The following is a 24,312-nucleotide window of genomic DNA, read 5'->3' on the forward strand; positions in this document are numbered from 1 at the left end:
ATGCATATTTTCACTTTTGTCTGTATGTTCTTTGAAAGCCAATGGCAATGGTGCTTAGAGCAATGCAGATGTTTAAAAAAGATTTCAAAAGTTAAAATCGACAAAGGTGGGATTCGAAACCACGCGTGTACAGTAGATTAGCAGTCCATCGCCTTAACCACTCGGCCACCTCGTCTACAGGGATTATGTTAGGCATTCAAGTCTTTACAGGTAATAACACAAACATCTTCAAAATAGAACCACAATGCGTTCCTTGTTGAGGTACATCCAGCCGTTTGCAGGAAAACTGCCTCACTTGCTGTTGAGAAAAATTCATCAAAGTCCTGGGGTGTTTATAGGCATCGCCAAGATGACATTGGGAGGTGTTTCAATTGACACGTGTTGAATATGAGGAAGAGCATCATGCTGGCTCCAGTGGCACTGCCTGCAGCATGACAAAAATGTAGAAGGGACATTTGACTGCACCATTGGCTGAACATCAGTGGCAAAGTGTATATCAGGCTAAAAGGTAAGCTCCAGTGGCACAATATGGGCACTACAAGGCACCCATAATTTGGTGTCAGCTAAAAAGACAATGCCAGAGCTTGTGGGTGCTTTTGTACACTTGTGTGTGTGTTTGTGGGTGTAGTTTCATGTTGAAAACTAAAACACAGCAGCTCCAGTGGCGCAATCGGTTAGCGCGCGGTACTTATACAGCAGTACATGCAGTGAGCAATGCCGAGGTTGTGAGTTCAAGCCTCACCTGGAGCAACTTTGGAACTTTTTACTAATTCACCTCAAAACTGAATTATTGAACCAATAAATGTTCTGGACATTTTTTGGTTCACCTCAAGGTTTCCTTGATTGTCAGTTAATGTTGTATGACAGCTCCTCTGCCTTTTAGACATGGAATACTCATTGCAAGTTATTTATGGGGTGTTTGCGCTTTAAATACAGCTACGGAGGGTTTTTGAAAATAGAACAGAAAATAAAAAATGTCAACTGTTATTATACTCCATTTTCTGCTGAGCACCACTTACGGAAGACATTTGTAAAGGTAGAAAAAGGGTTACTGGAGTAGGATCCAGGAGACAATATCAACTTACAAAGAATAATGTTGTCTATTTACTGCATTATCGCCTTTGAAGCAAACCTCTGAGAATAAATACCCTTTCACTAATCAGGCAGTCACTTTGATAAAATCAAGCAGAACAAGGATGCTGATAGGAACTCGCCTCATTTGCATATGGGCTAGGGCTTCTGGGAGCCATGAGAATTAGGAGTTGAAGGTTTTGCAGATCGAGATTGCTAAAGGGCTGGGCATTTGCACAGACCTCTCCATGCCTGATTGGTGCCGAAGGTTAGTTGCAAGTGGTCCCCTGCTCACCCTACCTTACACAGGGCCATGCCCAGTTAGGCCCCTCAGGGCTAGGCCCGGCAGGGCTAAGCCCGGCGTTCGTCAGGTGAAGTGCCTGGACCCCTGCTCATCATACCTCAGAATCTGGTCTAGCTATTGCAGACATGGGGAATGGTGCTTATATCCCATTGACAGCGCCCACAAGCTGCATACTAATAGCCAATGATGTGTGAATGCGGTCAGGGTAGCAGACATATAGAACAATTGGGTGGGTTCGCTTCCGAACTGGATGCACAGGAGCAGGAGAGAATGGCTGTTGGCGATGTATGCAACTTGCTCTGCGTGAACATATCTACCGACCCCTTCCCCTACACACACGGGCACATACACACACACACACACACATAGCCATTGGAGCTATGCAGAGCTAATCAGAAAGATTGGTAATCATTAGAACATGAAAGATATGTGTTCATTTTTTATTAAACTTGTGGACTCCCGCAGAAACGGAGGGACTCACATCTCTAATTGAGGCTTGCTTACCTCTATACAAATGTGTTTGCTGGCTGTCTTTCTTCAACTGGTATGTGCGGTTGTGTCTGTCTTTGTCTTTCAACACGCCTGGCACATTTACATTATCAAAGAGATGATTGTATGGAGATGGGGAACACCCCTCCGTTGCATTGTGAACTTGAACAGTCTTTTCACCAAAGCAGCTACATGCGACATTGCAAGGTTTTTGTCAGTCTTTGCCTGAAAACATTAGGCCTTCCTCTCGAACTCTATTTCACTCCTTCTGTGGAAGACTTCAATTATGAGGATGCATCCCGTCATAAAAGGTTCTCTGTAGATGGTGCAACTCTGGCTTCTCTTCCCCGTGCTTTTTGAAAATAATCCGCCCGAGGCCCTGATGAGGTTTGAACTCATGACCCCTGGTTTACGAAACCAGTGCTCTGCCACTGAGCTACAAGGCCACCTGCTGCTTGCTCACAGCCAACAACAGAAAGTGCAAAGAAACCATGGGTTTTACCTAGGTAGATCTCCAGGTATATGAATTTCTGGTTGTGTAAAAATGGCTGTATATCTCTGCATGTGTTCAGTACGTCATCATACATCTGATTTGCGAAAGCGTGTGTGCTTATGTTGGTGATACATTGTCGGTATGCGTTTGAGTATGTACTTTTACGGGTATGTATGTATTGAGTAGGATGCTGAACAGGTTCATGAGTTTAGATAGCAGGTCAGAATGATGGCAAAAGGAACATGTAAAAGGCAGACAACTAAAAGAAAAAAGAATTTGGGATGTAAGCTTGGGAGTTTACTAACTGCGCTGATTTTGGCTCCTATAATAGTAAAGAATGGAAACCTACGAGGAAAGTCTTTGACTAATTTCATTCTCCGCCTGCACCAATGAACTTATTTTTACATCTCTATTTCCATATCTGTACTCATTCCTGTCTTTCACAGGGAGGTTGAAAGACTTTGGTCTATGTTTAAATGCAGACTATAAAGAAAAAATACGACGAAGGTGGGATTCGAACCCACGCGTGCAGAGCACAATGGATTAGCAGTCCATCGCCTTAACCACTCGGCCACCTCGTCTGTTTGGGAACGGTGCTCGAGTCCCATGCTTAAAGAAGAGATAAAACAATGGTGGTGCAAAGTCAGTGAAAAATAGATCATGTTTGTCATAATAGAAACAAGATCGTTGACTCGTTCTTCCTTACCCGGCCATTGATAGATAAACACATCAAGTTGAAGTTCAGAAAAATATAACAAGAGCTCCTGGAGGGTTCACAACACTAATCCAGAGGAAGGTGCTTGTTCTTCCGTATGGCACACCATTAGTAGTAAAACCAGCATAACGCAAGCTCCAGTTTCCCAGTGTTTGGCATCATTCAACGTTTCCAGCCAAGATCAAAGTTCAGATGCTGCTGCTTCCTGTGATGTCATTGAATTTAAATAGTGAGTGATGGCAATAACCCTTTTCCAATTAAATTTTGCCACATCAACGTCCCTGAAAATAGAGAAAGGCGTGCAACCCAGAACCGCTGTACTGTTCAATAGAGTAAGGGCTTCACCGTGATCATCTGCATCTGTCATCACAAGATTATCAAGGTCTTTTTCTTGAAGAAATTAGGTCCAGAAAGCCGACCTTCCCCACAGACTATTCAGACACCTTGCGCTTGTGGCTTTGTTATAGGCCCGAATCCATTGGTAAAAGGTTGCACAGGTACAATGTGCAATATCAGTTCCTATTCAACAATGTTCAAGAAAATTACCATTTGGAGGCCCTGATGAGGATCGAACTCACGACCCCTGGTTTACAAGACCAGTGCTCTGCCACTGAGCTACAGAGCCCCTCAGGTTACGAAGCATAACAGCAACACAACGAGCACACAACATGATGTTTACTGGGTAGACATATTTGAAGGGTGTGTGAGAATGTATGTATATGATTGTGATTTGACCTGTTTTTTTCTGGCCGATTTTTTGAGGAGCAGCTAATTTGTGCGTATTCCGTGCAATTTTAGGGTGACTAATGAGGAGATGTGATGCGTGAAAGTTGAAAAAAACATGTACATGGCAGCAGAGAGACAATATGGATATTACCTTTGCTTTTTTAAATTTCTATCCGGATTCTGGCTCAAAGGGTAGTCAAGCACAGCAGATTGCATTCCTGCCAGTAACACGACAACCTTGTTTGTGTCCTTCTTAATCAACTAACATGCATATTTTCACTTTTGTCTGTATGTTCTTTGAAAGCCAATGGCAATGGTGCTTAGAGCAATGCAGATGTTTAAAAAAGATTTCAAAAGTTAAAATCGACAAAGGTGGGATTCGAAACCACGCGTGTACAGTAGATTAGCAGTCCATCGCCTTAACCACTCGGCCACCTCGTCTACAGGGATTATGTTAGGCATTCAAGTCTTTACAGGTAATAACACAAACATCTTCAAAATAGAACCACAATGCGTTCCTTGTTGAGGTACATCCAGCCGTTTGCAGGAAAACTGCCTCACTTGCTGTTGAGAAAAATTCATCAAAGTCCTGGGGTGTTTATAGGCATCGCCAAGATGACATTGGGAGGTGTTTCAATTGACACGTGTTGAATATGAGGAAGAGCATCATGCTGGCTCCAGTGGCACTGCCTGCAGCATGACAAAAATGTAGAAGGGACATTTGACTGCACCATTGGCTGAACATCAGTGGCAAAGTGTATATCAGGCTAAAAGGTAAGCTCCAGTGGCACAATATGGGCACTACAAGGCACCCATAATTTGGTGTCAGCTAAAAAGACAATGCCAGAGCTTGTGGGTGCTTTTGTACACTTGTGTGTGTGTTTGTGGGTGTAGTTTCATGTTGAAAACCAAAACACAGCAGCTCCAGTGGCGCAATCGGTTAGCGCGCGGTACTTATACAGCAGTACATGCAGTGAGCAATGCCGAGGTTGTGAGTTCAAGCCTCACCTGGAGCAACTTTGGAACTTTTTACTAATTCACCTCAAAACTGAATTATTGAACCAATAAATGTTCTGGACATTTTTTGGTTCACCTCAAGGTTTCCTTGATTGTCAGTTAATGTTGTATGACAGCTCCTCTGCCTTTTAGACATGGAATACTCATTGCAAGTTATTTATGGGGTGTTTGCGCTTTAAATACAGCTACGGAGGGTTTTTGAAAATAGAACAGAAAATAAAAAATGTCAACTGTTATTATACTCCATTTTCTGCTGAGCACCACTTACGGAAGACATTTGTAAAGGTAGAAAAAGGGTTACTGGAGTAGGATCCAGGAGACAATATCAACTTACAAAGAATAATGTTGTCTATTTACTGCATTATCGCCTTTGAAGCAAACCTCTGAGAATAAATACCCTTTCACTAATCAGGCAGTCACTTTGATAAAATCAAGCAGAACAAGGATGCTGATAGGAACTCGCCTCATTTGCATATGGGCTAGGGCTTCTGGGAGCCATGAGAATTAGGAGTTGAAGGTTTTGCAGATCGAGATTGCTAAAGGGCTGGGCATTTGCACAGACCTCTCCATGCCTGATTGGTGCCGAAGGTTAGTTGCAAGTGGTCCCCTGCTCACCCTACCTTACACAGGGCCATGCCCAGTTAGGCCCCTCAGGGCTAGGCCCGGCAGGGCTAAGCCCGGCGTTCGTCAGGCGAAGTGCCTGGACCCCTGCTCATCATACCTCAGAATCTGGTCTAGCTATTGCAGACATGGGGAATGGTGCTTATATCCCATTGACAGCGCCCACAAGCTGCATACTAATAGCCAATGATGTGTGAATGCGGTCAGGGTAGCAGACATATAGAACAATTGGGTGGGTTCGCTTCCGAACTGGATGCACAGGAGCAGGAGAGAATGGCTGTTGGCGATGTATGCAACTTGCTCTGCGTGAACACATCTACCGACCCCTTCCCCTACACACACGGGCACATACACACACACACACACACATAGCCATTGGAGCTATGCAGAGCTAATCAGAAAGATTGGTAATCATTAGAACATGAAAGATATGTGTTCATTTTTTATTAAACTTGTGGACTCCCGCAGAAACGGAGGGACTCACATCTCTAATTGAGGCTTGCTTACCTCTATACAAATGTGTTTGCTGGCTGTCTTTCTTCAACTGGTATGTGCGGTTGTGTCTGTCTTTGTCTTTCAACACGCCTGGCACGTTTACATTATCAAAGAGATGATTGTATGGAGATGGGGAACACCCCTCCGTTGCATTGTGAACTTGAACAGTCTTTTCACCAAAGCAGCTACATGCGACATTGCAAGGTTTTTGTCAGTCTTTGCCTGAAAACATTAGGCCTTCCTCTCGAACTCTATTTCACTCCTTCTGTGGAAGACTTCAATTATGAGGATGCATCCCGTCATAAAAGGTTCTCTGTAGATGGTGCAACTCTGGCTTCTCTTCCCCGTGCTTTTTGAAAATAATCCGCCCGAGGCCCTGATGAGGTTTGAACTCATGACCCCTGGTTTACGAGACCAGTGCTCTGCCACTGAGCTACAAGGCCACCTGCTGCTTGCTCACAGCCAACAACAGAAAGTGCAAAGAAACCATGGGTTTTACCTAGGTAGATCTCCAGGTATATGAATTTCTGGTTGTGTAAAAATGGCTGTATATCTCTGCATGTGTTCAGTACGTCATCATACATCTGATTTGCGAAAGCGTGTGTGCTTATGTTGGTGATACATTGTCGGTATGCGTTTGAGTATGTACTTTTACGGGTATGTATGTATTGAGTAGGATGCTGAACAGGTTCATGAGTTTAGATAGCAGGTCAGAATGATGGCAAAAGGAACATGTAAAAGGCAGACAACTAAAAGAAAAAAGAATTTGGGATGTAAGCTTGGGAGTTTACTAACTGCGCTGATTTTGGCTCCTATAATAGTAAAGAATGGAAACCTACGAGGAAAGTCTTTGACTAATTTCATTCTCCGCCTGCACCAATGAACTTATTTTTACATCTCTATTTCCATATCTGTACTCATTCCTGTCTTTCACAGGGAGGTTGAAAGACTTTGGTCTATGTTTAAATGCAGACTATAAAGAAAAAATACGACGAAGGTGGGATTCGAACCCACGCGTGCAGAGCACAATGGATTAGCAGTCCATCGCCTTAACCACTCGGCCACCTCGTCTGTTTGGGAACGGTGCTCGAATCCCATGCTTAAAGAAGAGATAAAACAATGGTGGTGCAAAGTCAGTGAAAAATAGATCATGTTTGTCATAATAGAAACAAGATCGTTGACTCGTTCTTCCTTACCCGGCCATTGATAGATAAACACATCAAGTTGAAGTTCAGAAAAATATAACAAGAGCTCCTGGAGGGTTCACAACACTAATCCAGAGGAAGGTGCTTGAGCTTCCGTATGGCACACCATTAGTAGTAAAACCAGCATAACGCAAGCTCCAGTTTCCCAGTGTTTGGCATCATTCAACGTTTCCAGCCAAGATCAAAGTTCAGATGCTGCTGCTTCCTGTGATGTCATTGAATTTAAATAGTGAGTGATGGCAATAACCCTTTTCCAATTAAATTTTGCCACATCAACGTCCCTGAAAATAGAGAAAGGCGTGCAACCCAGAACCGCTGTACTGTTCAATAGAGTAAGGGCTTCACCGTGATCATCTGCATCTGTCATCACAAGATTATCAAGGTCTTTTTCTTGAAGAAATTAGGTCCAGAAAGCCGACCTTCCCCACAGACTATTCAGACACCTTGCGCTTGTGGCTTTGTTATAGGCCCGAATCCATTGGTAAAAGGTTGCACAGGTACAATGTGCAATATCAGTTCCTATTCAACAATGTTCAAGAAAATTACCATTTGGAGGCCCTGATGAGGATCGAACTCACGACCCCTGGTTTACAAGACCAGTGCTCTGCCACTGAGCTACAGAGCCCCTCAGGTTACGACGCATAACAGCAACACAACGAGCACACAACATGATGTTTACTGGGTAGACATATTTGAAGGGTGTGTGAGAATGTATGTATATGATTGTGATTTGACCTGTTTTTTTCTGGCCGATTTTTTGAGGAGCAGCTAATTTGTGCGTATTCCGTGCAATTTTAGGGTGACTAATGAGGAGATGTGATGCGTGAAAGTTGAAAAAAACATGTACATGGCAGCAGAGAGACAATATGGATATTACCTTTGCTTTTTTAAATTTCTATCCGGATTCTGGCTCAAAGGGTAGTCAAGCACAGCAGATTGCATTCCTGCCAGTAACACGACAACCTTGTTTGTGTCCTTCTTAATCAACTAACATGCATATTTTCACTTTTGTCTGTATGTTCTTTGAAAGCCAATGGCAATGGTGCTTAGAGCAATGCAGATGTTTAAAAAAGATTTCAAAAGTTAAAATCGACAAAGGTGGGATTCGAAACCACGCGTGTACAGTAGATTAGCAGTCCATCGCCTTAACCACTCGGCCACCTCGTCTACAGGGATTATGTTAGGCATTCAAGTCTTTACAGGTAATAACACAAACATCTTCAAAATAGAACCACAATGCGTTCCTTGTTGAGGTACATCCAGCCGTTTGCAGGAAAACTGCCTCACTTGCTGTTGAGAAAAATTCATCAAAGTCCTGGGGTGTTTATAGGCATCGCCAAGATGACATTGGGAGGTGTTTCAATTGACACGTGTTGAATATGAGGAAGAGCATCATGCTGGCTCCAGTGGCACTGCCTGCAGCATGACAAAAATGTAGAAGGGACATTTGACTGCACCATTGGCTGAACATCAGTGGCAAAGTGTATATCAGGCTAAAAGGTAAGCTCCAGTGGCACAATATGGGCACTACAAGGCACCCATAATTTGGTGTCAGCTAAAAAGACAATGCCAGAGCTTGTGGGTGCTTTTGTACACTTGTGTGTGTGTTTGTGGGTGTAGTTTCATGTTGAAAACCAAAACACAGCAGCTCCAGTGGCGCAATCGGTTAGCGCGCGGTACTTATACAGCAGTACATGCAGTGAGCAATGCCGAGGTTGTGAGTTCAAGCCTCACCTGGAGCAACTTTGGAACTTTTTACTAATTCACCTCAAAACTGAATTATTGAACCAATAAATGTTCTGGACATTTTTTGGTTCACCTCAAGGTTTCCTTGATTGTCAGTTAATGTTGTATGACAGCTCCTCTGCCTTTTAGACATGGAATACTCATTGCAAGTTATTTATGGGGTGTTTGCGCTTTAAATACAGCTACGGAGGGTTTTTGAAAATAGAACAGAAAATAAAAAATGTCAACTGTTATTATACTCCATTTTCTGCTGAGCACCACTTACGGAAGACATTTGTAAAGGTAGAAAAAGGGTTACTGGAGTAGGATCCAGGAGACAATATCAACTTACAAAGAATAATGTTGTCTATTTACTGCATTATCGCCTTTGAAGCAAACCTCTGAGAATAAATACCCTTTCACTAATCAGGCAGTCACTTTGATAAAATCAAGCAGAACAAGGATGCTGATAGGAACTCGCCTCATTTGCATATGGGCTAGGGCTTCTGGGAGCCATGAGAATTAGGAGTTGAAGGTTTTGCAGATCGAGATTGCTAAAGGGCTGGGCATTTGCACAGACCTCTCCATGCCTGATTGGTGCCGAAGGTTAGTTGCAAGTGGTCCCCTGCTCACCCTACCTTACACAGGGCCATGCCCAGTTAGGCCCCTCAGGGCTAGGCTCGGCAGGGCTAAGCCCGGCGTTCGTCAGGCGAAGTGCCTGGACCCCTGCTCATCATACCTCAGAATCTGGTCTAGCTATTGCAGACATGGGGAATGGTGCTTATATCCCATTGACAGCGCCCACAAGCTGCATACTAATAGCCAATGATGTGTGAATGCGGTCAGGGTAGCAGACATATAGAACAATTGGGTGGGTTCGCTTCCGAACTGGATGCACAGGAGCAGGAGAGAATGGCTGTTGGCGATGTATGCAACTTGCTCTGCGTGAACACATCTACCGACCCCTTCCCCTACACACACGGGCACATACACACACACACACACACATAGCCATTGGAGCTATGCAGAGCTAATCAGAAAGATTGGTAATCATTAGAACATGAAAGATATGTGTTCATTTTTTATTAAACTTGTGGACTCCCGCAGAAACGGAGGGACTCACATCTCTAATTGAGGCTTGCTTACCTCTATACAAATGTGTTTGCTGGCTGTCTTTCTTCAACTGGTATGTGCGGTTGTGTCTGTCTTTGTCTTTCAACACGCCTGGCACGTTTACATTATCAAAGAGATGATTGTATGGAGATGGGGAACACCCCTCCGTTGCATTGTGAACTTGAACAGTCTTTTCACCAAAGCAGCTACATGCGACATTGCAAGGTTTTTGTCAGTCTTTGCCTGAAAACATTAGGCCTTCCTCTCGAACTCTATTTCACTCCTTCTGTGGAAGACTTCAATTTATGAGGATGCATCCCGTCATCAAAGGTTCTCTGTAGATGGTGCAACTCTGGCTTCTCTTCCCCGTGCTTTTTGAAAATAATCCGCCCGAGGCCCTGATGAGGTTTGAACTCATGACCCCTGGTTTACGAAACCAGTGCTCTGCCACTGAGCTACAAGGCCACCTGCTGCTTGCTCACAGCCAACAACAGAAAGTGCAAAGAAACCATGGGTTTTACCTAGGTAGATCTCCAGGTATATGAATTTCTGGTTGTGTAAAAATGGCTGTATATCTCTGCATGTGTTCAGTACGTCATCATACATCTGATTTGCGAAAGCGTGTGTGCTTATGTTGGTGATACATTGTCGGTATGCGTTTGAGTATGTACTTTTACGGGTATGTATGTATTGAGTAGGATGCTGAACAGGTTCATGAGTTTAGATAGCAGGTCAGAATGATGGCAAAAGGAACATGTAAAAGGCAGACAACTAAAAGAAAAAAGAATTTGGGATGTAAGCTTGGGAGTTTACTAACTGCGCTGATTTTGGCTCCTATAATAGTAAAGAATGGAAACCTACGAGGAAAGTCTTTGACTAATTTCATTCTCCGCCTGCACCAATGAACTTATTTTTACATCTCTATTTCCATATCTGTACTCATTCCTGTCTTTCACAGGGAGGTTGAAAGATTTTGGTCTATGTTTAAATGCAGACTATAAAGAAAAAATACGACGAAGGTGGGATTCGAACCCACGCGTGCAGAGCACAATGGATTAGCAGTCCATCGCCTTAACCACTCGGCCACCTCGTCTGTTTGGGAACGGTGCTCGAATCCCATGCTTAAAGAAGAGATAAAACAATGGTGGTGCAAAGTCAGTGAAAAATAGATCATGTTTGTCATAATAGAAACAAGATCGTTGACTCGTTCTTCCTTACCCGGCCATTGATAGATAAACACATCAAGTTGAAGTTCAGAAAAATATAACAAGAGCTCCTGGAGGGTTCACAACACTAATCCAGAGGAAGGTGCTTGAGCTTCCGTATGGCACACCATTAGTAGTAAAACCAGCATAACGCAAGCTCCAGTTTCCCAGTGTTTGGCATCATTCAACGTTTCCAGCCAAGATCAAAGTTCAGATGCTGCTGCTTCCTGTGATGTCATTGAATTTAAATAGTGAGTGATGGCAATAACCCTTTTCCAATTAAATTTTGCCACATCAACGTCCCTGAAAATAGAGAAAGGCGTGCAACCCAGAACCGCTGTACTGTTCAATAGAGTAAGGGCTTCACCGTGATCATCTGCATCTGTCATCACAAGATTATCAAGGTCTTTTTCTTGAAGAAATTAGGTCCAGAAAGCCGACCTTCCCCACAGACTATTCAGACACCTTGCGCTTGTGGCTTTGTTATAGGCCCGAATCCATTGGTAAAAGGTTGCACAGGTACAATGTGCAATATCAGTTCCTATTCAACAATGTTCAAGAAAATTACCATTTGGAGGCCCTGATGAGGATCGAACTCACGACCCCTGGTTTACAAGACCAGTGCTCTGCCACTGAGCTACAGAGCCCCTCAGGTTACGACGCATAACAGCAACACAACGAGCACACAACATGATGTTTACTGGGTAGACATATTTGAAGGGTGTGTGAGAATGTATGTATATGATTGTGATTTGACCTGTTTTTTTCTGGCCGATTTTTTGAGGAGCAGCTAATTTGTGCGTATTCCGTGCAATTTTAGGGTGACTAATGAGGAGATGTGATGCGTGAAAGTTGAAAAAAACATGTACATGGCAGCAGAGAGACAATATGGATATTACCTTTGCTTTTTTAAATTTCTATCCGGATTCTGGCTCAAAGGGTAGTCAAGCACAGCAGATTGCATTCCTGCCAGTAACACGACAACCTTGTTTGTGTCCTTCTTAATCAACTAACATGCATATTTTCACTTTTGTCTGTATGTTCTTTGAAAGCCAATGGCAATGGTGCTTAGAGCAATGCAGATGTTTAAAAAAGATTTCAAAAGTTAAAATCGACAAAGGTGGGATTCGAAACCACGCGTGTACAGTAGATTAGCAGTCCATCGCCTTAACCACTCGGCCACCTCGTCTACAGGGATTATGTTAGGCATTCAAGTCTTTACAGGTAATAACACAAACATCTTCAAAATAGAACCACAATGCGTTCCTTGTTGAGGTACATCCAGCCGTTTGCAGGAAAACTGCCTCACTTGCTGTTGAGAAAAATTCATCAAAGTCCTGGGGTGTTTATAGGCATCGCCAAGATGACATTGGGAGGTGTTTCAATTGACACGTGTTGAATATGAGGAAGAGCATCATGCTGGCTCCAGTGGCACTGCCTGCAGCATGACAAAAATGTAGAAGGGACATTTGACTGCACCATTGGCTGAACATCAGTGGCAAAGTGTATATCAGGCTAAAGGGTAAGCTCCAGTGGCACAATATGGGCACTACAAGGCACCCATAATTTGGTGTCAGCTAAAAAGACAATGCCAGAGCTTGTGGGTGCTTTTGTACACTTGTGTGTGTGTTTGTGGGTGTAGTTTCATGTTGAAAACCAAAACACAGCAGCTCCAGTGGCGCAATCGGTTAGCGCGCGGTACTTATACAGCAGTACATGCAGTGAGCAATGCCGAGGTTGTGAGTTCAAGCCTCACCTGGAGCAACTTTGGAACTTTTTACTAATTCACCTCAAAACTGAATTATTGAACCAATAAATGTTCTGGACATTTTTTGGTTCACCTCAAGGTTTCCTTGATTGTCAGTTAATGTTGTATGACAGCTCCTCTGCCTTTTAGACATGGAATACTCATTGCAAGTTATTTATGGGGTGTTTGCGCTTTAAATACAGCTACGGAGGGTTTTTGAAAATAGAACAGAAAATAAAAAATGTCAACTGTTATTATACTCCATTTTCTGCTGAGCACCACTTACGGAAGACATTTGTAAAGGTAGAAAAAGGGTTACTGGAGTAGGATCCAGGAGACAATATCAACTTACAAAGAATAATGTTGTCTATTTACTGCATTATCGCCTTTGAAGCAAACCTCTGAGAATAAATACCCTTTCACTAATCAGGCAGTCACTTTGATAAAATCAAGCAGAACAAGGATGCTGATAGGAACTCGCCTCATTTGCATATGGGCTAGGGCTTCTGGGAGCCATGAGAATTAGGAGTTGAAGGTTTTGCAGATCGAGATTGCTAAAGGGCTGGGCATTTGCACAGACCTCTCCATGCCTGATTGGTGCCGAAGGTTAGTTGCAAGTGGTCCCCTGCTCACCCTACCTTACACAGGGCCATGCCCAGTTAGGCCCCTCAGGGCTAGGCTCGGCAGGGCTAAGCCCGGCGTTCGTCAGGCGAAGTGCCTGGACCCCTGCTCATCATACCTCAGAATCTGGTCTAGCTATTGCAGACATGGGGAATGGTGCTTATATCCCATTGACAGCGCCCACAAGCTGCATACTAATAGCCAATGATGTGTGAATGCGGTCAGGGTAGCAGACATATAGAACAATTGGGTGGGTTCGCTTCCGAACTGGATGCACAGGAGCAGGAGAGAATGGCTGTTGGCGATGTATGCAACTTGCTCTGCGTGAACACATCTACCGACCCCTTCCCCTACACACACGGGCACATACACACACACACACACATAGCCATTGGAGCTATGCAGAGCTAATCAGAAAGATTGGTAATCATTAGAACATGAAAGATATGTGTTCATTTTTTATTAAACTTGTGGACTCCCGCAGAAACGGAGGGACTCACATCTCTAATTGAGGCTTGCTTACCTCTATACAAATGTGTTTGCTGGCTGTCTTTCTTCAACTGGTATGTGCGGTTGTGTCTGTCTTTGTCTTTCAACACGCCTGGCACGTTTACATTATCAAAGAGATGATTGTATGGAGATGGGGAACACCCCTCCGTTGCATTGTGAACTTGAACAGTCTTTTCACCAAAGCAGCTACATGCGACATTGCAAGGTTTTTGTCAGTCTTTGCCTGAAAACATTAGGCCTTCCTCTCGAACTCTATTTCACTCCTTCTGTGGAAGACTTCAATTATGAGGATGCATCCCGTCATAAAAGGTTCTCTGTAGATGGTGCAACTCTGGCTTCTCTTCCCCGTGCTTTTTGAAAATAATCCGCCCGAGGCCCTGATGAGGTTTGAACTCATGACCCCTGGTTTACGAAACCAGTGCTCTGCCACTGAGCTACAAGGCCACCTGCTGCTTGCTCACAGCCAACAACAGAAAGTGCAAAGAAACCATGGGTTTTACCTAGGTAGATCTCCAGGTATATGAATTTCTGGTTGTGTAAAAATGGCTGTATATCTCTGCATGTGTTCAGTACGTCATCATACATCTGATTTGCGAAAGCGTGTGTGCTTATGTTGGTGATACATTGTCGGTATGCGTTTGAGTATGTACTTTTACGGGTATGTATGTATTGAGTAGGATGCTGAACAGGTTCATGAGTTTAGATAGCAGGTCAGAATGATGGCAAAAGGAACATGTAAAAGGCAGACAACTAAAAGAAAAAAGAATTTGGGATGTAAGCTTGGGAGTTTACTAACTGCGCTGATTTTGGCTCCTATAATAGTAAAGAATGGAAACCTACGAGGAAAGTCTTTGACTAATTTCATTCTCCGCCTGCACCAATGAACTTATTTTTACATCTCTATTTCCATATCTGTACTCATTCCTGTCTTTCACAGGGAGGTTGAAAGACTTTGGTCTATGTTTAAATGCAGACTATAAAGAAAAAATACGACGAAGGTGGGATTCGAACCCACGCGTGCAGAGCACAATGGATTAGCAGTCCATCGCCTTAACCACTCGGCCACCTCGTCTGTTTGGGAACGGTGCTCGAGTCCCATGCTTAAAGAAGAGATAAAACAATGGTGGTGCAAAGTCAGTGAAAAATAGATCATGTTTGTCATAATAGAAACAAGATCGTTGACTCGTTCTTCCTTACCCGGCCATCGATAGATAAACACATCAAATTGAAGTTCAGAAAAATATAACAAGAGCTCCTGGAGGGTTCACAACACTAATCCAGAGGAAGGTGCTTGAGCTTCCGTATGGCACACCATTAGTAGTAAAACCAGCATAACGCAAGCTACCGTTTCCCAGTGTTTGGCATCATTCAACGTTTCCAGCCAAGATCAAAGTTCAGATGCTGCTGCTTCCTGTGATGTCATTGAATTTAAATAGTGAGTGATGGCAATAACCCTTTTCCAATTAAATTTTGCCACATCAACGTCCCTGAAAATAGAGAAAGGCGTGCAACCCAGAACCGCTGTACTGTTCAATAGAGTAAGGGCTTCACCGTGATCATCTGCATCTGTCATCACAAGATTATCAAGGTCTTTTTCTTGAAGAAATTAGGTCCAGAAAGCCGACCTTCCCCACAGACTATTCAGACACCTTGCGCTTGTGGCTTTGTTATAGGCCCAAATCCATTGGTAAAAGGTTGCACAGGTACAATGTGCAATATCAGTTCCTATTCAACAATGTTCAAGAAAATTACCATTTGGAGGCCCTGATGAGGATCGAACTCACGACCCCTGGTTTACAAGACCAGTGCTCTGCCACTGAGCTACAGAGCCCCTCAGGTTACGACGCATAACAGCAACAGAACGAGCACACAACATGATGTTTACTGGGTAGACATATTTGAAGGGTGTGTGAGAATGTATGTATATGATTGTGATTTGACCTGTTTTTTTCTGGCCGATTTTTTGAGGAGCAGCTAATTTGTGCGTATTCCGTGCAATTTTAGGGTGACTAATGAGGAGATGTGATGCGTGAAAGTTGAAAAAAACATGTACATGGCAGCAGAGAGACAATATGGATATTACCTTTGCTTTTTTAAATTTCTATCCGGATTCTGGCTCAAAGGGTAGTCAAGCACAGCAGATTGCATTCCTGCCAGTAACACGACAACCTTGTTTGTGTCCTTCTTAATCAACTAACATGCATATTTTCACTTTTGTCTGTATGTTCTTTGAAAGCCAATGGCAATGGTGCTTAGAGCAATGCAGATGTTTAAAAAAGATTTCAAAAGTTAAAATCGACAAAGGTGGGATTCGAAACCACGCGTGTACAGCAGATTAGCAGTCCATCGCCTTAACCACTCGGCCACCTCGTCTACAGGGATTATGTTAGGCATTCAAGTCTTTACAGGTAATAACACAAACATCTTCAAAATAGAACCACAATGCGTTCCTTGTTGAGGTACATCCAGCCGTTTGCAGGAAAACTGCCTCACTTGCTGTTGAGAAAAATTCATCAAAGTCCTGGGGTGTTTATAGGCATCGCCAAGATGACATTGGGAGGTGTTTCAATTGACACGTGTTGAATATGAGGAAGAGCATCATGCTGGCTCCAGTGGCACTGCCTGCAGCATGACAAAAATGTAGAAGGGACATTTGACTGCACCATTGGCTGAACATCAGTGGCAAAGTGTATATCAGGCTAAAAGGTAAGCTCCAGTGGCACAATATGGGCACTACAAGGCACCCATAATTTGGTGTCAGCTAAAAAGACAATGCCAGAGCTTGTGGGTGCTTTTGTACACTTGTGTGTGTGTTTGTGGGTGTAGTTTCATGTCGAAAACCAAAACACAGCAGCTCCAGTGGCGCAATCGGTTAGCGCGCGGTACTTATACAGCAGTACATGCAGTGAGCAATGCCGAGGTTGTGAGTTCAAGCCTCACCTGGAGCAACTTTGGAACTTTTTACTAATTCACCTCAAAACTGAATTATTGAACCAATAAATGTTCTGGACATTTTTTGGTTCACCTCAAGGTTTCCTTGATTGTCAGTTAATGTTGTATGACAGCTCCTCTGCCTTTTAGACATGGAATACTCATTGCAAGTTATTTATGGGGTGTTTGCGCTTTAAATACAGCTACGGAGGGTTTTTGAAAATAGAACAGAAAATAAAAAATGTCAACTGTTATTATACTCCATTTTCTGCTGAGCACCACTTACGGAAGACATTTGTAAAGGTAGAAAAAGGGTTACTGGAGTAGGATCCAGGAGACAATATCAACTTACAAAGAATAATGTTGTCTATTTACTGCATTATCGCCTTTGAAGCAAACCTCTGAGAATAAATACCCTTTCACTAATCAGGCAGTCACTTTGATAAAATCAAGCAGAACAAGGATGCTGATAGGAACTCGCCTCATTTGCATATGGGCTAGGGCTTCTGGGAGCCATGAGAATTAGGAGTTGAAGGTTTTGCAGATCGAGATTGCTAAAGGGCTGGGCATTTGCACAGACCTCTCCATGCCTGATTGGTGCCGAAGGTTAGTTGCAAGTGGTCCCCTGCTCACCCTACCTTACACAGGGCCATGCCCAGTTAGGCCCCTCAGGGCTAGGCCCGGCAGGGCTAAGCCCGGCGTTTGTCAGGCGAAGTGCCTGGACCCCTGCTCATCATACCTCAGAATCTGGTCTAGCTATTGCAGACATGGGGAATGGTGCTTATATCCCATTGACAGCGCCCACAAGCTGCATACTAATAGCCAATGATGTGTGAATGCGGTCAGGGTAGCAGACATATAGAACAATTGGGTGGGTTCGCTTCCGAACTGGATGCACAGGAGCAGGAGAGAATGGCTGTTGGCGATGTATGCAACTTGCTCTGCGTGAACACATCTACCGACCCCTTCCCCTACACACACGGGCACATACACACACACACACACACATAGCCATTGGAGCTATGCAGAGCTAATCAGAAAGATTGGTAATCATTAGAACATGAAAGATATGTGTTCATTTTTTATTAAACTTGTGGACTCCCGCAGAAACGGAGGGACTCACATCTCTAATTGAGGCTTGCTTACCTCTATACAAATGTGTTTGCTGGCTGTCTTTCTTCAACTGGTATGTGCGGTTGTGTCTGTCTTTGTCTTTCAACACGCCTGGCACGTTTACATTATCAAAGAGATGATTGTATGGAGATGGGGAACACCCCTCCGTTGCATTGTGAACTTGAACAGTCTTTTCACCAAAGCAGCTACATGCGACATTGCAAGGTTTTTGTCAGTCTTTGCCTGAAAACATTAGGCCTTCCTCTCGAACTCTATTTCACTCCTTCTGTGGAAGACTTCAATTATGAGGATGCATCCCGTCATAAAAGGTTCTCTGTAGATGGTGCAACTCTGGCTTCTCTTCCCCGTGCTTTTTGAAAATAATCCGCCCGAGGCCCTGATGAGGTTTGAACTCATGACCCCTGGTTTACGAGACCAGTGCTCTGCCACTGAGCTACAAGGCCACCTGCTGCTTGCTCACAGCCAACAACAGAAAGTGCAAAGAAACCATGGGTTTTACCTAGGTAGATCTCCAGGTATATGAATTTCTGGTTGTGTAAAAATGGCTGTATATCTCTGCATGTGTTCAGTACGTCATCATACATCTGATTTGCGAAAGCGTGTGTGCTTATGTTGGTGATACATTGTCGGTATGCGTTTGAGTATGTACTTTTACGGGTATGTATGTATTGAGTAGGATGCTGAACAGGTTCATGAGTTTAGATAGCAGGTCAGAATGATGGCAAAAGGAACATGTAAAAGGCAGACAACTAAAAGAAAAAAGAATTTGGGATGTAAGCTTGGGAGTTTACTAACTGCGCTGATTTTGGCTCCTATAATAGTAAAGAATGGAAACCTACGAGGAAAGTCTTTGACTAATTTCATTCTCCGCCTGCACCAATGAACTTATTTTTACATCTCTATTTCCATATCTGTACTCATTCCTGTCTTTCACAGGGAGGTTGAAAGACTTTGGTCTATGTTTAAATGCAGACTATAAAGAAAAAATACGACGAAGGTGGGATTCGAACCCACGCGTGCAGAGCACAATGGATTAGCAGTCTATCCCCTTAACCACTCGGCCACCTCGTCTGTTTGGGAACGGTGCTCGAATCCCATGCTTAAAGAAGAGATAAAACAATGGTGGTGCAAAGTCAGTGAAAAATAGATCATGTTTGTCATAATAGAAACAAGATCGTTGACTCGTTCTTCCTTACCCGGCCATTGATAGATAAACACATCAAGTTGAAGTTCAGAAAAATATAACAAGAGCTCCTGGAGGGTTCACAACACTAATCCAGAGGAAGGTGCTTGAGCTTCCGTATGGCACACCATTAGTAGTAAAACCAGCATAACGCAAGATCCAGTTTCCCAGTGTTTGGCATCATTCAACGTTTCCAGCCAAGATCAAAGTTCAGATGCTGCTGCTTCCTGTGATGTCATTGAATTTAAATAGTGAGTGATGGCAATAACCCTTTTCCAATTAAATTTTGCCACATCAACGTCCCTGAAAATAGAGAAAGGCGTGCAACCCAGAACCGCTGTACTGTTCAATAGAGTAAGGGCTTCACCGTGATCATCTGCATCTGTCATCACAAGATTATCAAGGTCTTTTTCTTGAAGAAATTAGGTCCAGAAAGCCGACCTTCCCCACAGACTATTCAGACACCTTGCGCTTGTGGCTTTGTTATAGGCCCGAATCCATTGGTAAAAGGTTGCACAGGTACAATGTGCAATATCAGTTCCTATTCAACAATGTTCAAGAAAATTACCATTTGGAGGCCCTGATGAGGATCGCGACCCCTGGTTTACAAGACCAGTGCTCTGCCACTGAGCTACAGAGCCCCTCAGGTTACGACGCATAACAGCAACACAACGAGCACACAACATGATGTTTACTGGGTAGACATATTTGAAGGGTGTGTGAGAATGTATGTATATGATTGTGATTTGACCTGTTTTTTTCTGGCCGATTTTTTGAGGAGCAGCTAATTTGTGCGTATTCCGTGCAATTTTAGGGTGACTAATGAGGAGATGTGATGCGTGAAAGTTGAAAAAAACATGTACATGGCAGCAGAGAGACAATATGGATATTACCTTTGCTTTTTTAAATTTCTATCCGGATTCTGGCTCAAAGGGTAGTCAAGCACAGCAGATTGCATTCCTGCCAGTAACACGACAACCTTGTTTGTGTCCTTCTTAATCAACTAACATGCATATTTTCACTTTTGTCTGTATGTTCTTTGAAAGCCAATGGCAATGGTGCTTAGAGCAATGCAGATGTTTAAAAAAGATTTCAAAAGTTAAAATCGACAAAGGTGGGATTCGAAACCACGCGTGTACAGTAGATTAGCAGTCCATCGCCTTAACCACTCGGCCACCTCGTCTACAGGGATTATGTTAGGCATTCAAGTCTTTACAGGTAATAACACAAACATCTTCAAAATAGAACCACAATGCGTTCCTTGTTGAGGTACATCCAGCCGTTTGCAGGAAAACTGCCTCACTTGCTGTTGAGAAAAATTCATCAAAGTCCTGGGGTGTTTATAGGCATCGCCAAGATGACATTGGGAGGTGTTTCAATTGACACGTGTTGAATATGAGGAAGAGCATCATGCTGGCTCCAGTGGCACTGCCTGCAGCATGACAAAAATGTAGAAGGGACATTTGACTGCACCATTGGCTGAACATCAGTGGCAAAGTGTATATCAGGCTAAAAGGTAAGCTCCAGTGGCACAATATGGGCACTACAAGGCACCCATAATTTGGTGTCAGCTAAAAAGACAATGCCAGAGCTTGTGGGTGCTTTTGTACACTTGTGTGTGTGTTTGTGGGTGTAGTTTCATGTCGAAAACCAAAACACAGCAGCTCCAGTGGCGCAATCGGTTAGCGCGCGGTACTTATACAGCAGTACATGCAGTGAGCAATGCCGAGGTTGTGAGTTCAAGCCTCACCTGGAGCAACTTTGGAACTTTTTACTAATTCACCTCAAAACTGAATTATTGAACCAATAAATGTTCTGGACATTTTTTGGTTCACCTCAAGGTTTCCTTGATTGTCAGTTAATGTTGTATGACAGCTCCTCTGCCTTTTAGACATGGAATACTCATTGCAAGTTATTTATGGGGTGTTTGCGCTTTAAATACAGCTACGGAGGGTTTTTGAAAATAGAACAGAAAATAAAAAATGTCAACTGTTATTATACTCCATTTTCTGCTGAGCACCACTTACGGAAGACATTTGTAAAGGTAGAAAAAGGGTTACTGGAGTAGGATCCAGGAGACAATATCAACTTACAAAGAATAATGTTGTCTATTTACTGCATTATCGCCTTTGAAGCAAACCTCTGAGAATAAATACCCTTTCACTAATCAGGCAGTCACTTTGATAAAATCAAGCAGAACAAGGATGCTGATAGGAACTCGCCTCATTTGCATATGGGCTAGGGCTTCTGGGAGCCATGAGAATTAGGAGTTGAAGGTTTTGCAGATCGAGATTGCTAAAGGGCTGGGCATTTGCACAGACCTCTCCATGCCTGATTGGTGCCGAAGGTTAGTTGCAAGTGGTCCCCTGCTCACCCTACCTTACACAGGGCCATGCCCAGTTAGGCCCCTCAGGGCTAGGCCCGGCAGGGCTAAGCCCGGCGTTTGTCAGGCGAAATGCCTGGACCCCTGCTCATCATACCTCAGAATCTGGTCTAGCTATTGCAGACATGGGGAATGGTGCTTATATCCCATTGACAGCGCCCACAAGCTGCATACTAATAGCCAATGATGTGTGAATGCGGTCAGGGTAGCAGACATATAGAACAATTGGGTGGGTTCGCTTCCGAACTGGATGCACAGGAGCAGGAGAGAATGGCTGTTGGCGATGTATGCAACTTGCTCTGCGTGAACACATCTACCGACCCCTTCCCCTACACACACGGGCACATACACACACACACACACACATAGCCATTGGAGCTATGCAGAGCTAATCAGAAAGATTGGTAATCATTAGAACATGAAAGATATGTGTTCATTTTTTATTAAACTTGTGGACTCCCGCAGAAACGGAGGGACTCACATCTCTAATTGAGGCTTGCTTACCTCTATACAAATGTGTTTGCTGGCTGTCTTTCTTCAACTGGTATGTGCGGTTGTGTCTGTCTTTGTCTTTCAACACGCCTGGCACGTTTACATTATCAAAGAGATGATTGTATGGAGATGGGGAACACCCCTCCGTTGCATTGTGAACTTGAACAGTCTTTTCACCAAAGCAGCTACATGCGACATTGCAAGGTTTTTGTCAGTCTTTGCCTGAAAACATTAGGCCTTCCTCTCGAACTCTATTTCACTCCTTCTGTGGAAGACTTCAATTATGAGGATGCATCCCGTCATAAAAGGTTCTCTGTAGATGGTGCAACTCTGGCTTCTCTTCCCCGTGCTTTTTGAAAATAATCCGCCCGAGGCCCTGATGAGGTTTGAACTCATGACCCCTGGTTTACGAGACCAGTGCTCTGCCACTGAGCTACAAGGCCACCTGCTGCTTGCTCACAGCCAACAACAGAAAGTGCAAAGAAACCATGGGTTTTACCTAGGTAGATCTCCAGGTATATGAATTTCTGGTTGTGTAAAAATGGCTGTATATCTCTGCATGTGTTCAGTACGTCATCATACATCTGATTTGCGAAAGCGTGTGTGCTTATGTTGGTGATACATTGTCGGTATGCGTTTGAGTATGTACTTTTACGGGTATGTATGTATTGAGTAGGATGCTGAACAGGTTCATGAGTTTAGATAGCAGGTCAGAATGATGGCAAAAGGAACATGTAAAAGGCAGACAACTAAAAGAAAAAAGAATTTGGGATGTAAGCTTGGGAGTTTACTAACTGCGCTGATTTTGGCTCCTATAATAGTAAAGAATGGAAACCTACGAGGAAAGTCTTTGACTAATTTCATTCTCCGCCTGCACCAATGAACTTATTTTTACATCTCTATTTCCATATCTGTACTCATTCCTGTCTTTCACAGGGAGGTTGAAAGACTTTGGTCTATGTTTAAATGCAGACTATAAAGAAAAAATACGACGAAGGTGGGATTCGAACCCACGCGTGCAGAGCACAATGGATTAGCAGTCCATCGCCTTAACCACTCGGCCACCTCGTCTGTTTGGGAACGGTGCTCGAATCCCATGCTTAAAGAAGAGATAAAACAATGGTGGTGCAAAGTCAGTGAAAAATAGATCATGTTTGTCATAATAGAAACAAGATCGTTGACTCGATCTTCCTTACCCGGCCATCGATAGATAAACACATCAAATTGAAGTTCAGAAAAATATAACAAGAGCTCCTGGAGGGTTCACAACACTAATCCAGAGGAAGGTGCTTGAGCTTCCGTATGGCACACCATTAGTAGTAAAACCAGCATAACGCAAGCTCCCGTTTCCCAGTGTTTGGCATCATTCAACGTTTCCAGCCAAGATCAAAGTTCAGATGCTGCTGCTTCCTGTGATGTCATTGAATTTAAATAGTGAGTGATGGCAATAACCCTTTTCCAATTAAATTTTGCCACATCAACGTCCCTGAAAATAGAGAAAGGCGTGCAACCCAGAACCGCTGTACTGTTCAATAGAGTAAGGGCTTCACCGTGATCATCTGCATCTGTCATCACAAGATTATCAAGGTCTTTTTCTTGAAGAAATTAGGTCCAGAAAGCCGACCTTCCCCACAGACTATTCAGACACCTTGCGCTTGTGGCTTTGTTATAGGCCCGAATCCATTGGTAAAAGGTTGCACAGGTACAATGTGCAATATCAGTTCCTATTCAACAATGTTCAAGAAAATTACCATTTGGAGGCCCTGATGAGGATCGAACTCACGACCCCTGGTTTACAAGACCAGTGCTCTGCCACTGAGCTACAGAGCCCCTCAGGTTACGTCGCATAACAGCAACACAACGAGCACACAACATGATGTTTACTGGGTAGACATATTTGAAGGGTGTGTGAGAATGTATGTATATGATTGTGATTTGACCTGTTTTTTTCTGGCCGATTTTTTGAGGAGCAGCTAATTTGTGCGTATTCCGTGCAATTTTAGGGTGACTAATGAGGAGATGTGATGCGTGAAAGTTGAAAAAAACATGTACATGGCAGCAGAGAGACAATATGGATATTACCTTTGCTTTTTTAAATTTCTATCCGGATTCTGGCTCAAAGGGTAGTCAAG

The 24,312-nt window shown here is 43.5% G+C and overlaps 28 non-coding genes across 28 annotated transcripts; 6 read left to right on the forward strand and 22 right to left on the reverse strand.

Annotated features, from left to right (window-relative positions):
- Positions 1-98: 98 nt before the first annotated feature.
- Positions 99-175, reverse strand: TRNAS-GCU (transfer RNA serine (anticodon GCU)). The gene has a single exon. It is a non-coding gene; the product is annotated as a tRNA-Ser (tRNA).
- A 480-nt stretch (positions 176-655) lies between these two features.
- Positions 656-750, forward strand: TRNAI-UAU (transfer RNA isoleucine (anticodon UAU)). Its single transcript has 2 exons — positions 656-693; positions 715-750. It is a non-coding gene; the product is annotated as a tRNA-Ile (tRNA).
- Positions 751-2,238: 1,488 nt separating this feature from the next.
- Positions 2,239-2,310, reverse strand: TRNAT-CGU (transfer RNA threonine (anticodon CGU)). Its single transcript has one exon. It is a non-coding gene; the product is annotated as a tRNA-Thr (tRNA).
- Positions 2,311-2,856: 546 nt separating this feature from the next.
- On the reverse strand, positions 2,857-2,938 carry TRNAS-GCU (transfer RNA serine (anticodon GCU)). Its single transcript has one exon. It is a non-coding gene; the product is annotated as a tRNA-Ser (tRNA).
- A 687-nt stretch (positions 2,939-3,625) lies between these two features.
- Positions 3,626-3,697, reverse strand: TRNAT-UGU (transfer RNA threonine (anticodon UGU)). The gene has a single exon. It is a non-coding gene; the product is annotated as a tRNA-Thr (tRNA).
- Positions 3,698-4,162: 465 nt separating this feature from the next.
- TRNAS-GCU (transfer RNA serine (anticodon GCU)) lies at positions 4,163-4,239 on the reverse strand. The gene has a single exon. It is a non-coding gene; the product is annotated as a tRNA-Ser (tRNA).
- Positions 4,240-4,719: 480 nt separating this feature from the next.
- Positions 4,720-4,814, forward strand: TRNAI-UAU (transfer RNA isoleucine (anticodon UAU)). Its single transcript has 2 exons — positions 4,720-4,757; positions 4,779-4,814. It is a non-coding gene; the product is annotated as a tRNA-Ile (tRNA).
- Positions 4,815-6,302: 1,488 nt separating this feature from the next.
- On the reverse strand, positions 6,303-6,374 carry TRNAT-CGU (transfer RNA threonine (anticodon CGU)). The gene has a single exon. It is a non-coding gene; the product is annotated as a tRNA-Thr (tRNA).
- A 546-nt stretch (positions 6,375-6,920) lies between these two features.
- On the reverse strand, positions 6,921-7,002 carry TRNAS-GCU (transfer RNA serine (anticodon GCU)). The gene has a single exon. It is a non-coding gene; the product is annotated as a tRNA-Ser (tRNA).
- A 687-nt stretch (positions 7,003-7,689) lies between these two features.
- Positions 7,690-7,761, reverse strand: TRNAT-UGU (transfer RNA threonine (anticodon UGU)). Its single transcript has one exon. It is a non-coding gene; the product is annotated as a tRNA-Thr (tRNA).
- Positions 7,762-8,226: 465 nt separating this feature from the next.
- TRNAS-GCU (transfer RNA serine (anticodon GCU)) lies at positions 8,227-8,303 on the reverse strand. Its single transcript has one exon. It is a non-coding gene; the product is annotated as a tRNA-Ser (tRNA).
- Positions 8,304-8,783: 480 nt separating this feature from the next.
- Positions 8,784-8,878, forward strand: TRNAI-UAU (transfer RNA isoleucine (anticodon UAU)). Its single transcript has 2 exons — positions 8,784-8,821; positions 8,843-8,878. It is a non-coding gene; the product is annotated as a tRNA-Ile (tRNA).
- Positions 8,879-10,367: 1,489 nt separating this feature from the next.
- On the reverse strand, positions 10,368-10,439 carry TRNAT-CGU (transfer RNA threonine (anticodon CGU)). The gene has a single exon. It is a non-coding gene; the product is annotated as a tRNA-Thr (tRNA).
- Positions 10,440-10,985: 546 nt separating this feature from the next.
- On the reverse strand, positions 10,986-11,067 carry TRNAS-GCU (transfer RNA serine (anticodon GCU)). Its single transcript has one exon. It is a non-coding gene; the product is annotated as a tRNA-Ser (tRNA).
- A 687-nt stretch (positions 11,068-11,754) lies between these two features.
- Positions 11,755-11,826, reverse strand: TRNAT-UGU (transfer RNA threonine (anticodon UGU)). The gene has a single exon. It is a non-coding gene; the product is annotated as a tRNA-Thr (tRNA).
- A 465-nt stretch (positions 11,827-12,291) lies between these two features.
- Positions 12,292-12,368, reverse strand: TRNAS-GCU (transfer RNA serine (anticodon GCU)). Its single transcript has one exon. It is a non-coding gene; the product is annotated as a tRNA-Ser (tRNA).
- Positions 12,369-12,848: 480 nt separating this feature from the next.
- TRNAI-UAU (transfer RNA isoleucine (anticodon UAU)) lies at positions 12,849-12,943 on the forward strand. Its single transcript has 2 exons — positions 12,849-12,886; positions 12,908-12,943. It is a non-coding gene; the product is annotated as a tRNA-Ile (tRNA).
- Positions 12,944-14,429: 1,486 nt separating this feature from the next.
- On the reverse strand, positions 14,430-14,501 carry TRNAT-CGU (transfer RNA threonine (anticodon CGU)). Its single transcript has one exon. It is a non-coding gene; the product is annotated as a tRNA-Thr (tRNA).
- A 546-nt stretch (positions 14,502-15,047) lies between these two features.
- Positions 15,048-15,129, reverse strand: TRNAS-GCU (transfer RNA serine (anticodon GCU)). The gene has a single exon. It is a non-coding gene; the product is annotated as a tRNA-Ser (tRNA).
- A 687-nt stretch (positions 15,130-15,816) lies between these two features.
- TRNAT-UGU (transfer RNA threonine (anticodon UGU)) lies at positions 15,817-15,888 on the reverse strand. The gene has a single exon. It is a non-coding gene; the product is annotated as a tRNA-Thr (tRNA).
- A 1,022-nt stretch (positions 15,889-16,910) lies between these two features.
- TRNAI-UAU (transfer RNA isoleucine (anticodon UAU)) lies at positions 16,911-17,005 on the forward strand. The gene is made up of 2 exons: positions 16,911-16,948; positions 16,970-17,005. It is a non-coding gene; the product is annotated as a tRNA-Ile (tRNA).
- A 1,488-nt stretch (positions 17,006-18,493) lies between these two features.
- On the reverse strand, positions 18,494-18,565 carry TRNAT-CGU (transfer RNA threonine (anticodon CGU)). Its single transcript has one exon. It is a non-coding gene; the product is annotated as a tRNA-Thr (tRNA).
- A 546-nt stretch (positions 18,566-19,111) lies between these two features.
- TRNAS-GCU (transfer RNA serine (anticodon GCU)) lies at positions 19,112-19,193 on the reverse strand. Its single transcript has one exon. It is a non-coding gene; the product is annotated as a tRNA-Ser (tRNA).
- Positions 19,194-20,411: 1,218 nt separating this feature from the next.
- On the reverse strand, positions 20,412-20,488 carry TRNAS-GCU (transfer RNA serine (anticodon GCU)). The gene has a single exon. It is a non-coding gene; the product is annotated as a tRNA-Ser (tRNA).
- A 480-nt stretch (positions 20,489-20,968) lies between these two features.
- On the forward strand, positions 20,969-21,063 carry TRNAI-UAU (transfer RNA isoleucine (anticodon UAU)). The gene is made up of 2 exons: positions 20,969-21,006; positions 21,028-21,063. It is a non-coding gene; the product is annotated as a tRNA-Ile (tRNA).
- Positions 21,064-22,551: 1,488 nt separating this feature from the next.
- Positions 22,552-22,623, reverse strand: TRNAT-CGU (transfer RNA threonine (anticodon CGU)). Its single transcript has one exon. It is a non-coding gene; the product is annotated as a tRNA-Thr (tRNA).
- A 546-nt stretch (positions 22,624-23,169) lies between these two features.
- TRNAS-GCU (transfer RNA serine (anticodon GCU)) lies at positions 23,170-23,251 on the reverse strand. The gene has a single exon. It is a non-coding gene; the product is annotated as a tRNA-Ser (tRNA).
- A 687-nt stretch (positions 23,252-23,938) lies between these two features.
- Positions 23,939-24,010, reverse strand: TRNAT-UGU (transfer RNA threonine (anticodon UGU)). The gene has a single exon. It is a non-coding gene; the product is annotated as a tRNA-Thr (tRNA).
- Between the last annotated feature and the right edge of the window lie 302 nt (positions 24,011-24,312).

The sequence above is a fragment of the Ambystoma mexicanum genome, chromosome 13, assembly GCF_040938575.1.
Source record: "Ambystoma mexicanum isolate Mex_15411 chromosome 13, UKY_AmexF1_1, whole genome shotgun sequence".
In the NCBI taxonomy this organism is placed as follows: Eukaryota; Metazoa; Chordata; class Amphibia; order Caudata; family Ambystomatidae; genus Ambystoma; species Ambystoma mexicanum.